A 17,820-nucleotide genomic window follows, 5' to 3' on the forward strand; every position below is an offset into this window, starting at 1 on the left:
TTGTGTAAATTTTCTAGATTTTTTTGTGTCTACCATGAGGATTACATCAAACAACCTAAATATATTATAATTTAGTTTATATTGATCCCAGTTCGACTTCAGTAGCCAAAAATACTCTATTGTTATATCCTCTATCTCTTTCTTTATATTGTTATTGCCATAAATTACATCTTTTATATTGTATGCTCAGTAACAAGGGTCTATGCTTTATTATGAATCTGAATTGCAAGCCATATAAGAATTAGTAGACAGAACTGTATAAGAAAAATGCAATAATATTGGCATTTATATTTGCCTATATACCAAATGTTTCTATTTCTTCATGTAGCTTCAAGTTATAGTCTAGTGTCCTTTCTTTATTTTTCAAATTTTTCTTCTGTCCTGTTATCTCCTTCTTCTGCTGAACTCCTATGCTGCAAATATTTACATGCTTGAGGGTGGTCCACAGGTTCATCAGGGTCTGTTCAATATTTCTTTTCACTTTCTGTTCCTCAGACTGGACAATTTCCAGTGTCTTATCTACAGGTTTGCTGATCCTTTTTTCCACTTACTCCAGTCTGTTGCTGAACCATTCTATTGTATTTTTTGTATTTTATTTATTTTTCTTTTCAGCTCACGAATTTCCTATTAAGTCTTTATAATTTATGTCTCATTAGTGAAATTCTCATTTTGTCCTTATATTATCTTCTGATTTTGTTAACTTCTTTGTCCATGTTTTCCTCTAGTTCTTTAATCTAATTTAAGAGCTGATCTAAGATTTTTGATTAGTAATTCCAGAGACTGAAGCTCCTCTGCAGTAGTTACGATCAAATTATTATTTTTCCTGTGACGGGACCACACTTTCCTATCTTTTTGTATGTTTGTAATTTTTTGTTGAAAACTGGAATTCTGAGTATTATGTTGTATTCACTCTGAATGTCTAGTTCTCCCACTCCTTAGACTGATGGGCCAAGAATAAGAAAAAAGAAAAGGAAAATAAAGAATGAAAGAGAGAGAAAAGATTGAAGAAAAAAAAAAAAAAAGGAAAAGAAATACTAACAAAATAGACCAAACACCTTCAAAAGAAAAAGGTATACTGTCATTCCAAGTGTCTTGGTAGAGGCTGATAGGAAGCTGGAAGCTGTTGCTATAGAGGCCGAAATGAATCCATTGTCCATACTGGTCCCTCAGGATTCTGTCACAGAGAAAGGAAAGAAGAAAGAATGAATAAATGAAAATCAAAAAGGAAAAGGGTTACTGGTTCTACATTCTGGCAGATGGTGTGAAGTTTGAAACCACCAAAAGGATCAAAACTTGGGCTACCATCTGTGCTGGTCCTGTAGGAATCAGTCAGAGCAAGAAACAGCTACCCGTTAAAGAACAAAAACCAATGAAAAAGGTTCACTGGCTCTTTCCATCTCAGTGGGTGCTGGTGTTAGGACAGAATTTGCTATTAAATCAGAGTGTCAAAACTAAGACTAGTATTCACATTTGGCACTCAAGGATCTGCCAGACCAAGAAACACCCATACATAAAAGAAAGAAAGCCAATGAAAAAAAGATGCATTGGCTCTTTATATGTTCCAGTTGATGCTGTTGGGTGGACAGGAGCTGCTGCTCCCCAGAGGGCTGAAGCCAGGGCCAGTTCAGAGCTGGTCCCTCAGGGATCCCCCAGATCAACCACAGTCTTCAGTTCTAACTTTTGTAGGGCAGGATTTCCTCTGTGTACCCTGGCTTCAGCTAGCTGCTCCCAGAGTCTGGTCCATGCTTCCACAGCTGCTGCAACAAGCCAAGGAAAGAGGGCTTGCCACTGGTTCCTGTTTTCACTTACAAAAGCTGAAGTTTTGGCAATCCCTCCCTTCATCTGGCACTCTTGTGGTTATTTTAAATGTCCAACCTGTTTCAAGGATTATCACCTAGTCATTTCCAGCCCCTTTTCTAGCTTATTCATTTTTCTGTTGAAAGGAATAATCTACAAAACTTCTTATCATTTTCTATTTATGTTCTTTCCTTATTTCTTCAGGAAGGAATACAACTCTGGAACATATGTCAGTGAGGAAAGAAGAGAGAGAGAACGATAAGGGAGCTGCCTCATGAAAGTATCAATTTCTTATTTGGCCTGTAACCATAGGAAATATGGGTTCAAGAGAGCCCAGACGCTTTTTTTGCAGCATCATCCCCAGACATGTTCTCTTAAACATATAATTTCATCAGGTGACAATAGAAACTGTATTTGGACTAAGTAGAATTGTTTATATCAGACTTCAATATTTTAGCGACCATATAAGCTAAAAATTTAAAACTTCACTGGATATTATCTTGGCAGAAAGATAGAGAAATGAAAATCAAAATTACCGAGCATTGAACTCCCAGTTTTAAAAGTTTTGACTGATATTTTCCGTACACTCACCTCTCAGCCAACAGTAATAATGGCATTGAACTCTTGTAGTCCTCTTCCTGTGCACACCATTACTTCTTTCACAGAAGAAGAAACTGAGATTGAATGATGAATTATGTTTCATGGTCTCCTAGTGAATGGACTGAACTGTGCCAAACACTAGAATACGTGCTGTATTTCTTTTCTGAATCAAAGCATCATTCTGGATATATGATGATAATATTCTTAATGGCAACCCTTGCTTCCCAGTCTTGGCAACTGCATAAGGAAAACAAAGTAATAACTGACATTTCTTTTATTTCTATATCAGATCAATTTAAATTTCTACTTAAAATCACTATAAATATTTTATTAACTGAACTTTCTCTGGGTAGGAGACAGGAATATTCAGAAATTATTTTCTAAAGAACTTTCCCACTAGTAATTTGTAGAAGTTGCTGGGTTGTTAAACAAAGGTTAAGACATTACTGAAAGTTGTGTTGTTTCAAAATAAAATATATAAAGTAGAAAATTACTTCCAATTTAGCTCCATTTGTTCAGCTCATCAACTATATAGTTTCTCCAGCACCATTTTTCACCACAATTAAGTGATGCAAATTAATCTTCAAAGGTGAATTGAAAATTCACCAAGACCTAACTTGACTTCAAATAAATAGTGGCTTATGCACCTGTCAGGATGGTTTAGATTTTGCTGTAGAAGCAAACACCTCAGAAAGCTAAGTGATCAGACACAATAAGTACATTTTCCACGCAGGTTACATGAACAAAAGTACATTAGCAAGAGGACTTTGCTCATTAGAGCAATTCAAGGCACTTTGGCTAAAGATGACTCATTCAACACGCTCTGCACAATCACTATGGTAAGGGGAATGGGGCATGGCATATCACACATTGAATCCTAAAGGTTTTCCTTAGGGGAGACATACCTCATTCCTGCTATCTCATTGGCTAAACCAGATCTCATGGCCATGCCTAATTTCAAAGAAAGCGGGGAAGTGTAGTCCTACATTTGTTTAAAAGAGAAGGAAATCTGGATTATTTTAGAACAACCCTAGTATCTATCACAGCAGGTCTTCCAGTTGCACTTGCCTGATGGTTTGGTGCCATTTGCTTTAGAATCCTCTAATACAAGAATCAAGATGCCTACCTCAGAAGAGGTAGATCTTTTGTTCTAAACTATTGAAGGTTGGCCTCTATGCAAAAATAATTCTCTAAATTCAATTAGAGCAAATATATATTTACTTTATGTAAAAAAAAAAAATGTTCATGTTAAATCCCAGGAAAACTTGGTTACAAAATGTGGTTTGGCATAAATTAAAGTATGTTAGTCAAATTAGGTAATAACAATTGGCAAAGACAGAGGTAGTTGATTATAAAATAAAAGATATGAATGTACAAATTTACCAAAAGAAAAATCATTTTAAAGTTTAGCTTTTAAGATTTAAAATTTTTTACTAATTTTACTTAAATTTTTATTCTTAAAAAAGGGAAATAAATATTTATAATGTATATCTCAGGCAAACTGTGGTCATTTTTCACACTTCATATATTAAATTACATTATCTTCTGGTGTCAGGATATCCTCATGTCAGGGACAGAAAATAAAGAACTTTAAATGCTAAATATGAACACCTAAGCTAATGAAGTGAGAGTGGAGGCAAAATGCCCACATCCTCTTGAGAAGCTTCTATTTCTCTTGTTCCCAACATAATAGTGAATGTACATAGCAATTTTGCCCTTATTCTCACACATATGTGATTATGTGACAATGACATATTCCTATACCTAAGAAATTGATCAGTTTTTAGATGCAGTCCAAGAGAGCTTTGTGATTTTCTACATTTTGTGGTATAGCTTTAGCAAAGTATTAAAAGATGGGTATAAAGTTGGAATCTGGTTTCTGGTTGAAACACTAGAAATACTCCAACACTACCTTAGACTAGTCATCTTTACCCCATAAAAGGAAATACATTCACCAAGGGAAAATATATGGATCAATGCTATTGGCCTGCAAATTAATATTACTCCAAAGCTATGGCTCTAAATCCCAATGTAGAATTTCTTTGTGAGAGTCATTACATGTGTGGACATCTTTCTACCTGGATGAGGATCATTCGAGCATAAGATACAAAGCATTCTCGACTGCTATATATTTTCCTTTCCTCACTAAACCTACATATTGCTAATACTAAGAATTTTTTTTTAAAGGTGAACATGTCTGCTTTGGGTAGGTCTTTGGAGGTGGTGGAAGTTTGGGAGGTCAGGAGGAGCAGCTTTAGGGCTTGCCTTGTCTCACTTGTTCTGACACCCAAAGAGAAGAATTGAACTCCAATAAATGCTCATTGTATGTCTCTTTGGTTAACTTTTGGGATGAAATAGGATTAATCAATTGTGATGGTGGTGTAGGTGAATTCTGGACATAGAATGCATATGCTGTAACTGTTCTTCAGTAGTTTTTAAGACAACCACATGATAAACCTGTATTTATTTAAGGGGCTAGGAAAGAATGGTTATAAATTCAGGTGCATGATCAAGAGGGCCCTCTGTATTGCACATACTTAAACATTTACCTTGGTTTATGTAAATTAAAAGGTAATGTTTATAGAATAGCCCATGTGCAACTGTAGATTTCTAAACTCAAGATTATGCCAAGTTTTGCATAAATTAGTCACTGGATTTTTTGGTTGCTTATCCCCCATCATGAGTTTTCCTTTTAATTACTACTCCAATGGCAGATATGTTGAAGTTGTATGTCAGTAATCTTTTGAAACATTTATCCATGTTGCTTGCAACAGACTTAATTAACTTGAACATCCTAAGTGAGCATCTACTTTTTTCAATACATTTATTTATCTTAGTGAAGTTATGTTTTGCTAATTTCAATACCTTGTGTTTGTTTCAGGACTAAGTGGTCTAGCAAATATATTTAAAAGTTGTCTTCCAAATCACTTCTTTCAATTCAGGAAACCTGTTATAGAGGAACTTGGCAAGTTTACAATTACCAATTTTTGAGCACCCTTTAACTACCAGAAACTAGAATTAATTCTTTAAATACATAGTATTTCTAACGTTTAAAATTAACCTTATAAGTATATCATTATTTTAGAGCAAGAGCTCTAAGTCCTGAAAATTAATCAATTTAATGAGTCACACTGCAAAGTAAGGCTGAAATTTGAATACAAATCTATTTGGATTCAAATCTTGCAAGGTTATATAACTTCAAGCCCTATTTTTCTCATCTGTAAAATGGAGATAATCATAGGTAATCATACGACTATCATGATTATAACTGAATATTATATCTGAGAATGTGTTCAATGGCTTATATCTTTTAGCAAGCTATACCACCTGCCTATACCACACTCACTAGCTCCTGACCCTGGGAAAATCATAACTTCATTTTCTCCAGTAGTGTTATCTGTAAAATGGGCATATTAATAGTTAATTCCCTATAGATTTTTGTGAGGGTGAAGAGAGCACTTCAAGTGCCTAGAATAAGACCTAATGCATATTAGGAGCTTAATAAATATTTGTTGCATTAGGTAATAAGAATGCCTAATAACCCTTGATCTAACATTAAGTATAGCTAATAAGGGGTGAGGTTAAAATTGCTTAGGATTCCAGAGTTCAAAGTATTGAAAAGTTTGGATTTTGCCCCCCTATTTCTCATTCTTCATTTTGGTTTGAGATCAGAGGACTGACATAAAGCACATTTTATTTGCAGGCTTCTTCCAAAACATGCTGGCCTTCTTGATATAATTTCCTATACTTGAATCGCTGTATCATTGGATAAATTCTGAGTATAGTAACAGTTTCTTAAGTGATGGTGAAAACTATAAGTGCTCACAGGGGATCTCATTTTGTCATGCTCTTTAAAAGAAACCTCTAGGCTTAATTCCTTGCTGCCATCCATTCTATCAATTTGAATTGCAAGTAACAGTGACCAAAATTTTTAAGTTCTAGCATTTTTATATTCTAATTTCAAATTATGAGGGATATGTAGCCTCACTTATTTGAACCAACTGGTCCAACATAGCATTTTTAGGGGAAGACTTTAAAAACACTAAGTTTAATAAACTCTTTAAATACTTTTTTGCATTTCATTAAATTACACTTGGAAGTTTTTGCTGATTCGCCACTTCCCAGGGAAAGTGAAATGAAAGTTATTAAAATATCCTCAACACTTTGGAGGAAGTGTGTTATTCAGAGAAATAACAGAACCTGCATTGCTTATAATTTTGCTTACTGAATTTTTTCCTTCCCAGCTCTCACTCACCCCCTCAATACTTCTATAAGAACAAAGATTCTGGGTATTTGAAGGATCTTATCACTGTGTATTCTTAGAAATATTAGTGCCCATATTTAAATGTAACAAGTGTTCAGAGAATATGCACTTAGAAAATTAATTTAAAGTATAGCATATGCTTATTTCCTTGGCATGTTTAGACATGAGATGTATCCTATACATACAAACATGTATTACAAATTTTCAAAAAATTAGAGTAAAAAAACTTTAGGTTTAGGCTTCACATTGTGCATTTTCTCTCTAATGATTCAGAAAACATTCAAAGACCCTGAAATGCCAGGTGGTCCATGTTACAAACATCGTCTATCATTGCAACACTTTTTCCTATAGATTTGTAGAGGTAATATGAATAGCATACTCTAGTTAACCAACTATAAGGTCTAATTCAGAACAGTGATTCTCAAAGTGTGGTACCTGGACCAGTAGCATCAGCATCATCAGCAGAATTTGGCCCCTTTCCCAGACCTACTGAATCAGAAACTCTAGGGTTGAAGCCCACAGTCAGTATTTATCCAGGCCTCTGAGTAAGTCTGATGCAGCTTAGGTTTGGAGAACTACTGATTTAGATAGTCACTATTAAGTGAAAGGTACATGTGCATATGACCTCAATCCTCTCTGAGTTATTAACCATAGAAAAGCAATACCATCTTTGTGCAGTACATTTAGAGAAAAGTTGAGACTTAAGAAGCAATAAATTGGAAGGGAATATCTTTGTCTCTACCAGGGCCAGTAGTTTGTTCCCAGGCTGAAGGACCTCATGAGGAATGTGGCTCCAGATTTAAATTTTATGCATACACAACCAGCACCATTCTCTTCACTTTAGTTAGACTTTGATTCCATGGCACCCCAATTTTGATGGGAGTAATTCCAGGGCTTTGGTGGTTAGAAAGTCTCCAGTTGTCTAGGAGGTTCATTTGGATTTCTGTTGCTTCTTTGGTAAGAAATAAATATTTAAGTTGTATAAGAAAATACCTAAAGTTTTTGAAGTTTAGAACTGTGACCAACTCAAGGTACTACTAAAATAAACTAAGTTTCAGGTGTGATAAAAGAGATGTTAATTGAGGGTGCACAGGTGGTTCAGCCTTACATGCAGGAGACCTGGGTTCAATTTCCAGACCATGTACCCCCCCCCCAAAAAATGAAAAAAGATATTAACTGAGTATAGGGTTGTCAGATATAGGATGCTGAGTTAAATTAGAATTTCAGGGGAAAAAATACATGATTTTCCTTATGCAAGTATGTCCCATAAAATATTTGTGGCATAATCATGTAGAAAATATTGCTATTTATCTGAAATTAAAATTTAACCTTGGCATCCTGTATTTTATTCACTACCCAACAAACTTGAGTGTCTATCATGTGCATAGTTAAGCCTTCCAACAGCAGTTTGGTATTTTCAGACTTATTGCAGTTAGGCAATCTAGGTATTTGCTACTGTGCTGATAAGTTCACTGATAGGAATTTAAAATTTTTTTCAAATATTTTATTAATAATCCATAGTATTTTTATTTTCATGTGATAGGTGAAGACAAAGTACATGGTACACATCAAAAATGTATTTTTATATTTTTATATGAACTATATTTTCCCAGAAAATGCTATTGGACTTTATGTGATTTCAGTAGACATGGAGCTAACTATGACTCCATTTATATTCCTAGTTGATAAGGAAGATATATTGTTGGAAGTTGCCAGCACAATTACTTATAGAAATTTAATGCTGTTTAAAGTAAATTTAGAAGGTTTAGGCATAAAATTGCTGAATAGTTTTTAAGAGTAATGAGAGCCATAATATTTGAACAAGTATAAAGCAACCATTTGTACAAATTATAGCAGAAAAGCCCCCTCAAAAATTCTATGTCTGCAGTTCCATCATTCTGACTTGTGAGGTTCACTGCAAGAGAATATGTTGTATACATTGCTTTATTCAATAAGGAAATTGAGACGGAAAAATAATAAGAGATTTGTCCAAGAATCATATTGCGGGAGAATTACTCTCAAAACCATGTCTGATAAAAAAATAATAGCATGTACTTATACTGAGCTCAACATTTCTGCATATGTACATCAATGAATCGTCATACATACACTATAAGATAAAGAAACAGGTAATATTTTGCCCTTTTACAAATAAATAGGTTTTAAACTCAGAGAATTAACTTGCCCAAGTTTGCACACATAATAAATGATGGAGAAATGACTTAAGTCCCGTGTTCTATCAACTGTGCCATAAGTAGAATCCTATTGAAGCACAAACAATTCTAATTTATTAATTTTAGTAATTTCAGAAATTGTTTTATGTCTCAGAAACTATAAATATGGTGCTGCCAATCAAGATTTTCTCAAACGTCTCTTTTCCCTTTAATAAACGATCATGATTCATTCAAAGTTTAAGAAGAAATAAAGTATACTATAGGGCATTGATTAATAATAAACTTTCTTTGTGACAGCATTGATTTAGATGACAAAAGGGCTAAAGTTCCCTTTAAAAAGAAGACCCATAGATTCATAAAGCCATAGAATTAAGATTACATCAAAAATGCATTTAAGTTCTTGCTTGTACTTAGAATGTAGAAAGCTAGAAAAAGTAGCCCTCCCACTCTGGCAAGAAGAAGCTGAACAAGTTTTAAAATCATAACTTTTTATGAAACCATCAGAGAGTTGAAGATGTATGGCAACCAACTAGGTGAAATCTAAGAAAAGACAGATACCTCCAGGGAAACAGGACATCAAAAAACAAGTTTGCCTGGAGCAGGTAAACAGCATGGGAGAAAAATATGGCCAACATAGAAATGGGTAAAGATTTCACCTAAAATGGTTATTTAATTGTCAATGGCAGGGTATGGACTATCAGAAGATTAGAGAACTTTTTGGAAGCATAGATAGAAGAGAAATTTCTAACCAGTAATAGACCTTTCTTCATGGACTTAACCATGTCAACTTTCCCTTTAGACTGGGGGACAGAAAGAGCTCCCTGTGCAAGAAAGGCCTGAAGCTTGCTCTGGATCATTCTTCTCCATTTCTCCTATGAAACCAAAGCTTTAGGAAATTGGGAGAAAGACAACCATCCTCTTGCCCACTATGAATAGGTGAAAGTTTATTGAGACTTGGAAAAGGAAATAGGAAAAACCTTCTACACTAGTATAAGGGCGGAAAACTGACCTGGTTCCAGACCATTAGAGATTCCCTCCCCCCACCCCACCCCACCTCTCCCATGGGGAAGCATCAGCAGAAAATTCTGACAACCAAGACCTGCTAAAGCTGCAGGGTGGTGTTTGGCTGCCATGGGGAAAAGGACAGTATCACTGAGAAAGCCCTATCCCAGAAATGCAGAGATTCCGGGTCTAAGTTTGAGTCTGAATCAGAATAGTAAATAACATTCCCATGCAAACACCCACCAGGTTGGCAAACATCAAGAAACAAATCTAGTCTACTGCTATAAGAAATGCAATAACCTGGAGCAAGACCTCTCCAAGATGCACATTGTATGGGAAAACCTAAAGCTGATTATGTGACAGGAACACTGAGTGAAATGTTCTGGCAACCTAACCTCCAACCCAGCTAAAAGGATCACAAAAGGGATTTGAAGGCTATGGAATGATGAAGACAATCACAGGAACAACAACAAACACAAAAGCAAAAACAAAATCTAGCTCATCTCCCTGCTAGACTGATGCACAATAAAGACATAGCAAAAGAGGTGTGCCTATTTTCTGCCGTAAGTGTTATTTACCTTGGTTTCTACTACCCTACAAGACCTCCAGTTTCAATAAAAATTACATTATACATGAAAAAGTAAGAAAAAAATGCACTGTCACAAGGCAGTGCAATTTCATGACCAGACTCAAACAGGACACTTCAGTTTGACTTATCAGACAGAAAATTTAAATATTTGTACAAGTATCCTTGAAAGGATAGTCTAAAGTAAAGGTATCTGTTTGCAAGACATGTAGAAAAATGAGAGACCAGTAAAGAATTGCCCCCCAATAATATCTACTCCACATTTCCATAATGTCTTGGCTTTTACTGAAATTTCCCATGAGCATGCTACTTCATTGGGCACTTTGATTAATATGACTGACAGAAGTGGGATCAACTGCATTAAATTTGTATCATACAATGTTTAATTAAGGCTAATAACTATAGGACACTGAGCAGTTGGATGAGGCCCATCTGCAATATTAAATTTAACCATGGTCCCATGTTCCTAGAACCAAACAACTGGACTTCCTTAGAAATCCAGATGACTTTCTCCATAAGTTTCCCTATTGACTTTCCCTTTAGCCCGAGGTATTAGTCCAGGCAGAGGAGGATGTGTTAAGTAATTTCAGACTCCACCTTGGTCTCCAAGTTGAAAAACTAGAACAATTCTAGCATCATAGCAGACCTGGATGATGATTCAAAGCTGATCTGAACACCTTTCAAGTTCAAGGTGACATCTGTGATCATTCAGTTAAAATCAAAGACAGTTTACTTCCCATGTTTTCTAACTGGGTGACAACAACATAGACTTAAATACTCAAAGGGTGAGCCTAAATTATGTTTGTTATCCTTCCTGGAAGATCCTTTGAGTAAGCAAGGGGAGTCTCATTTCAGGGAAATCTTTGTAGTCATCATCCAGTGGTAACATTTCTTTAAACACTTCAAAGTCTATTATGCCACCCTTAAGGGGGTGGGAGGGAGATTACTGTGTTTTGGGGAGGGAGGTAAATTTCTATTTTGTCCTATAAAGAAGTATTGTTTACAATTGTTGGCTGCTCCAAGTGGGACCTTTAGTAGGCAGGCACATGTTGACAGTATCTTTAAGTTGGCCTCCTGACTGTCTGGTATACCTTAGGGTTTCCAGTTCAACTTGAAGTTAGTCCTTAATTTTTGAGTGACTGACTGAGGGAAATAATTCCAACCTCTCCTCACAGACTCCATCAAAAACTGGCATTAATCTGCCTCATGAAATGACTGAGTGATGGCAACACTACTGAGGATGAGAAAGTATCAGGGGTGTTGGCAGGTGCTTTCCACTGGAGGCATAGGAACTGCTGCCATCTCTGTAGCTTCCAACAGACTACTCAGTAAGGTTAAGCTGAATGGTGATTAAGTTTTGGTCAGAGTCATCTTTAGGGGATTGAAGACCTAGCAATCAATTGTATTTATGGTTCTTGCCACAGTTTAGGAAAGCCACACCAGGGCCTTTTCTTTCAAGAGGTAGGTTTAAGAGACAATTTTAAAAGCCATAGATTATTAATAATGCTCCCTGCCCCCAAATTCCTAAGGTGAGAGATGATTTCTTCACAGATGATGAGATTTTTGCTCTCCCTTCTCTGTCACAATATTGGTGGGCTCTATTCCAATAGTTACAACTTTGCCCTTTTTGAAGTCATGTTTATTCTCGCTCACACAGACCTCTTATCAGTAAGGGTTAGGTACAAGAGGGACAGCAGCCCACACTTCTGACATTTGTGGGAGAGACTTGGAGAAAAGTGTACTCAACTACATGTCATTATCCTTATGATATACAAACATGTCAGTCCAACAAGAGAATTCATGTGGTTGAAGCAAAATCAAATCTGAATCACTCAGAGCCTCTTTTGGCCAGGCCCTGACCCAGAGAATGTATAAATAAGGTTTGCCTGTATTGCTGCTAGGAAAAGAAAGACACATCATACTCAGGAATTGTAAGGGTAGGAACCCAGATTTTCAAAATAGGCCTATATAGTCCCCACTCCTTTTATACTGATTATTACCCAGGAAGAGGCTGGGAGCAATGATCTCTTTCTAAGGACAACCACATTGAGTAACCAAATCTCCTTACTAAGATGTATGGACCAGAAAGGGGTGAGGAAAGTAGAGTCAGAAGTTTTTTTGAGTAGATATTTGAGGAGACTGTGTCAGTGCTCAACCATCCAAGATCCCTGTGATATTAGGGAGCATGGTAGGCCCATCAAATAACTTGACAGACTGCAACTGGTTCATAAAGCAAAACACAAGACACAGATTAGTATCACATAGTGTGATAGCCACAGTTGGTTGATTGGGCTGGAAAAGAATCACTGTAATCTAAAAGTGTCAACAGCAGTGAAGCACTGCTGATAGCTCACAAAGGAAATCAAAGTTCTGATTTAGTAAATTGACTACATTTTCCTTATACAATGTGGTCTCTCTATGAGAAATCAGATCAACTCAGTCAGGATTCATAAGTCAGACTTGCAGTGGTAAGTTCTGCATAAGAAACGTCAAAGCTGTGTTCTTGGTTTCAATCTATAATAATGACTGTGTTGTCATACTTGGTAAGATAGTGGATCTGGCAGCAATGATGGCAATTAGGGTGGTGCAAGATTGGCCAGCAGCTTGATTCCTGTTAGTCTCATGAGAGAATGGTTCTTACTGTGAACATCTTCATGAGTTAACCACACAGCTGATTGGTAGTTATGATTTATGTCCTTAGTTCACAGCTCTAAGAAGGGATATCTTTAATTTGCCAGTCTGTAGTTTTCTAAGTCATAGAACAAATAGCTTGGCCATTGGCAACAGTAAAAATTTGACAAAGTTCATCAAGGAGTAGTGGTCAGGGCTGTGAGAACTTCTTTGACTTCTGTCCACAGAGTGGAGATGATCACATTCATTTTTTTTTTTCTTTTTCAATTACTTTAAAAAAAAATCTGCAGTGAACACTAAATGTCCATCTCTACAATAAACAGATATGGTAACAGTAGCTCACAATAAAACAAAACATACTTCTGATAGCCATTATTTTTCTGTCTGGAACAGTTTTAAAATTCATTTTTTATTTTGCATAGTTGACGCTGAGGTTAAACATCTGCCACAGCCCAATGGACGCCAAAGTTTAAGCTTAGCTAAAACCTTCAGTGAGCAGTGAACCTGGACAAGGTCTTTAGGGGAATCACTGTGAATTGAAGGCCTTTTGGTGCTAGTAGCTTTTCTTCACATGGAGAAGTAGGGGGTAAAGTTCCCCCCAGAAAGATAGCTGACACTTATTTGCCTAAAGTCAAAATGACTCTGGAGCCAGTTACACCCTTAAATTATACTATTTACATTTCACGATTGAGACTTGTGGGCTTCCGACCTCGTTAGTTGTTGAGCCTGTGTTGACACCCCTCAAATGGGGATAACAGGCTGGAGAGTCACAAGGCCTGAATAAGTCAGAAGAACAATTTCAATAGCTACTTTTTGGAAAGGATAGTAAACATGTCACAGAGGTGATGACTTCAAATCTAAGGGGCTTCTCTCAGTGGATGTTGCCTTCCTTTCACAGAAGCTAAAATCAGCAAAGTCACTACCAGAGATTTGTAGCTCCATTAGGATTGTAGTGCTTTAAATGTAGAGACCATGCCACAGATTTCTGGACAGCTTCTCATAAAACCTCTTGGTCTGGACCCCACTCAAAGAATGCTTAGCCAAAATAAAGGTTCAAGTGGAATGCTCAGATGAGGCACAAGCTCTTGCTGGTACCCCACTAGACCAACAAATACTGGTCCTTCTTTTTTTGTGGGTGGAGGCTGAAGCAATATTTCTATCTTGACTGTCGGAGGGATTGACATTATGCAACAGTCCACAAGGCTTTAAGAATTTTTTCTCTGTGACTCTTTTGTAATGGTTTCCCCTTGCTCCAAAGGGAGAGTCTCTCGTCGTCTTCCAAGGCTGTTTGCAATGTAAACATCCTTAGAAAGATAGCCCAGAATAAGGATCAGTCAGTGATTCTGCTCATAAGAAACAGAAATGTGAGATACTCATAGAAAAGTATGTCTCAATTCTGTTTACTAAAGAAGGACAAATTTCACTTTGTGGAAATTTTATCTCACATAAAAAATCCATTTAAGATCTCATGTAAGAAATCAGGAGTCAGGAGAATAAGGTGATCTGGAAATTATTTCCTCTTCTCTATTCTGAAGGGTTTTATCTTCCCTGTGAGTTTTTTTTTTTTTTTTTAACATACAAATGCTTATAAAAAAAACAGAAAACCAACAGACACAAAGCCCTGCAGGTTTTTAAATGGAAATACCTAATAGTATCCTAAGCACTCTAAAGTTGGTTACACTAAGCCCATTGAAGTGTCTTCAGGCTGTTGCATGTATCATGAGAAATTTGTTAAGATGAGTGAATATATTTCCCTTGGTTTATTAATTACTGATTATTCTCTGAACAGGTCCATTTCAAAAAGTGTGATGAACTATTTTTAATAGGCCAAGATATTTTAAATAAAAAGGAAAATATAAACCTTGAATAATTCCAACGGAGCAGTGAAAGTCCTAGTAATTTGTTGGACACTTTGAAACTAAATACTTAGTAATATAAAAACATATTATTCTAGATTGTATAAACTTAGAGGCAAAAGATTTCTAGATCTTTGGCCCCTATTAATGGTTCTCAACTCTGGATGCACATAGGAATTATGCAGGGAGCTTTACAAATAATGATGCCAGCCTTATCCCTAGAAATTCGGATTTAACTGGTTTGATTGGGGTTCATACATTAATTTTTCTTTTTAATTCCCATAATTATTCCAGGTTTACATCTAAAGTTACAAACCACCGGCCTATGCAATGGATATTCTGGTATATAATTCTACTTAGCTACTTTGTTTGTAAAAAACTATCTAACATAGACCCTTAGTGTTACTTAACTGCATTCAAAATTAATGTAGGGCGGGCCACGGTGGCTCACTGACAGAGTTCTCATCTGCCATGCTGGAGACTCGGGTTTCATTCCCAGTGCCTGCCCACATTAAAAGAAAAAAAAAGAATGTAGAGAAAGCAATTTAAGATTTTGATGACTTTTGACTTTAAAAATCATAATAAAAGGTAAGACTCAAAATATATTATTAATTTATTTCAGCAGTCTCTAATTTTGGAGGTCAAGGAAGCAAATAGTAACCATCTGGGTCATTTTTTTCAAGTTAAAGGAGGTAAGTCTTATTTTTAGAAGTTCTCCAGGTGATTCTGCTCTTCCCCATGGCTGCCAACATGCCACCTTTTGTTGAAATTCATTGGTTTATTCTTGCTTCTCTCTTGGCAAAGAATTAAATAAATGACTAAGGTCAGTGGTCAGCCTCAAATATTTACCCTCTTTTTATGTGATCAAGTTAGTCATTTAGAAAACCTCAAAATAGAAATCTAACAAGAGGAACACTATTAGATGAGAAAGATGCAACAAAATAGAGCAATTTGGCAAAGGAATAGCCAAAAGTTTCCCAACTTAAAAAATAATTTATTTTAGGAACAACTATAAACTTCTGCTCCAATTTGAAAATGTAAATTATAAAATAAAAAGAAATGATTATATCAATAAATTTAAAGGATAGCATATTGTGGAACTTCTCAATAACATTTCTAGCTATTCCAGACAAAGCCAGAAAATATAAATTCTGTTACTTTTAAATTTTAAAAATGAGTTCTCAAACTCCCTTCCTATGGAAAAACTATTCTTCTGTCTTGCTTGGAAGGATAAGTAAGAGCTGATCTCCCTAGAGTCTTCTAATTCTTTCTTACTTGTAGAGTGGTCCAGGGATCAGCAGCATGCTATTTCCTCTGGGCTTGTTAGAAATGCAGAATCTCTACACCATGATTAATCCCTGGAATGCAAGGGTGGCACAACATAAGAATATCAAATAATGTAATATACCACATTAACTAAATAAAGGAAATAAAGCACATGGTTATCTGAATTGATGCAGAAAAGATATTTGAAAAAATCCAGCATATCTTTTTGATAAAGATATTTAGAACACTAGAAATACAAGGAAACTTCCTCAACATCATAAAGCGCGTGTATGAAAAGCCCACAGCTGACATCCTACTTAATGGTGAAAGACTGAAAGCTTTCCCTGTAAGGTCAGGAACAAGACAAGGATGACCACAGCCAGCACTGTCGATCACCAGTGTACTGGAAATTCTTGCCAGGGCAATTAGGCAAGAAAAAATAAACAAAAAATATCCAGATTGGAAAGGAGGAAGAGGTAAAACTTTCTGTATTTGCAGATAATCCAATAAAGTTTCTAGAGTTAATTCACAAATTTAGCAAAATGGTGGGCCACAGTACAAACATTCAAAAACCAGTGGTGTGTCTACTCAAGCAATGAATAAACAGTGTAAATCAAGGAAAAATTCCACTTACAATAGCAAATAAAAGAATCAAATATCTAAAAATAAATCTACTAAAAAATATGAAGGACTTGTACACAGAAAACTATAAAACATTACTAAAGGAATCAAAGAAGACATAAATAAATGAAAGGAAATTCTTTGTTCATGGATTGGAAGACTAAATATTAACATATCAATCTTACCCAAAGTGCTTTATAGATTCAATGCAATCCTAATCAAAATTCCAAAAACCTTCTTTGTAGAAATAGAAAAGCCAATCATTAAATTCATATGGAAGGGTAAAGGGCACAAAATAGTTAAAGTTGTCTTGAAAAAGAAGAATGAAGTTGGAGAATTCACACTTTACAAACTGAGAACTTACTACAAAACCAGTAATCAAAACAGCATGATTCTTGAACAAGGACAGACATATAGACCAATGGAATCAAACTGATAGCTCAGAAACCAATCCTCACATATATGGCCAACTGATATTTAACAAGGAGGTAAAGAACACTCAATTCAGAAAAATAATCTCCTCATCAAATGGTGTTGAAATACTGGATCTCCATATGCAAAGAAAAGAAAAAAAAAAAGAAGGTGGACCCATAACCTAGACCAAATACAAAAATCAAGTCAAAATGGATCAAAACCTAAATATTAAAAGCCAGGAAATTCAAACTCCCAGAAGAAAACAGGAAGGCATCTCCAGGACCTTATGTTAAGCAATGGTTTCTTAGAGTTTACCCCCAAAGCACAAGCAACAAAAGAAAAAATAGATACCTGGGACTTCATCAAATTAAAAACTTTTGAACTTCAAATTTCTAAATCATGAAAGTAAAATAACAACCTACACAATGGGGGAAAATATTGGGAAACCATATATCCAATAAAAGATTAATATCCAGAATATATAAAGAAATTCTTCAACTTAACAACAAAAAGACAAAAAACCTAATTTAAAAATAAGCAAAAGACATAAATGTCTTGCAAGAAGATATACAAATTACCAAAAAGTACATGAAAAGACATGCAACATTG

At 35.6% G+C, this 17,820-nt stretch overlaps 1 long non-coding RNA gene across 9 annotated transcripts in view; it reads left to right on the plus strand.

Annotated features, from left to right (window-relative positions):
- The window catches only part of LOC143649492 (uncharacterized), a 340,610-nt gene that overhangs the window by 123,147 nt on the left and 199,643 nt on the right, over window positions 1-17,820 (plus strand). For 3 of the 9 annotated variants that reach the window (XR_013159040.1, XR_013159045.1, XR_013159048.1), the window contains one exon: window positions 2,002-2,742. The exons of 4 other annotated variants lie outside the window; for them this stretch is intronic. This is a non-coding gene — a long non-coding RNA (uncharacterized LOC143649492). Of the gene's footprint in view, window positions 1-2,001; window positions 2,743-17,820 lie in introns of those variants that run through there. 2 more of the 9 variants (XR_013159046.1, XR_013159047.1) reach the window with 2 other exon arrangements.

The sequence above is a fragment of the Tamandua tetradactyla genome, chromosome 11 (genome assembly GCF_023851605.1).
Source record: "Tamandua tetradactyla isolate mTamTet1 chromosome 11, mTamTet1.pri, whole genome shotgun sequence".
In the NCBI taxonomy this organism is placed as follows: Eukaryota; Metazoa; Chordata; class Mammalia; order Pilosa; family Myrmecophagidae; genus Tamandua; species Tamandua tetradactyla.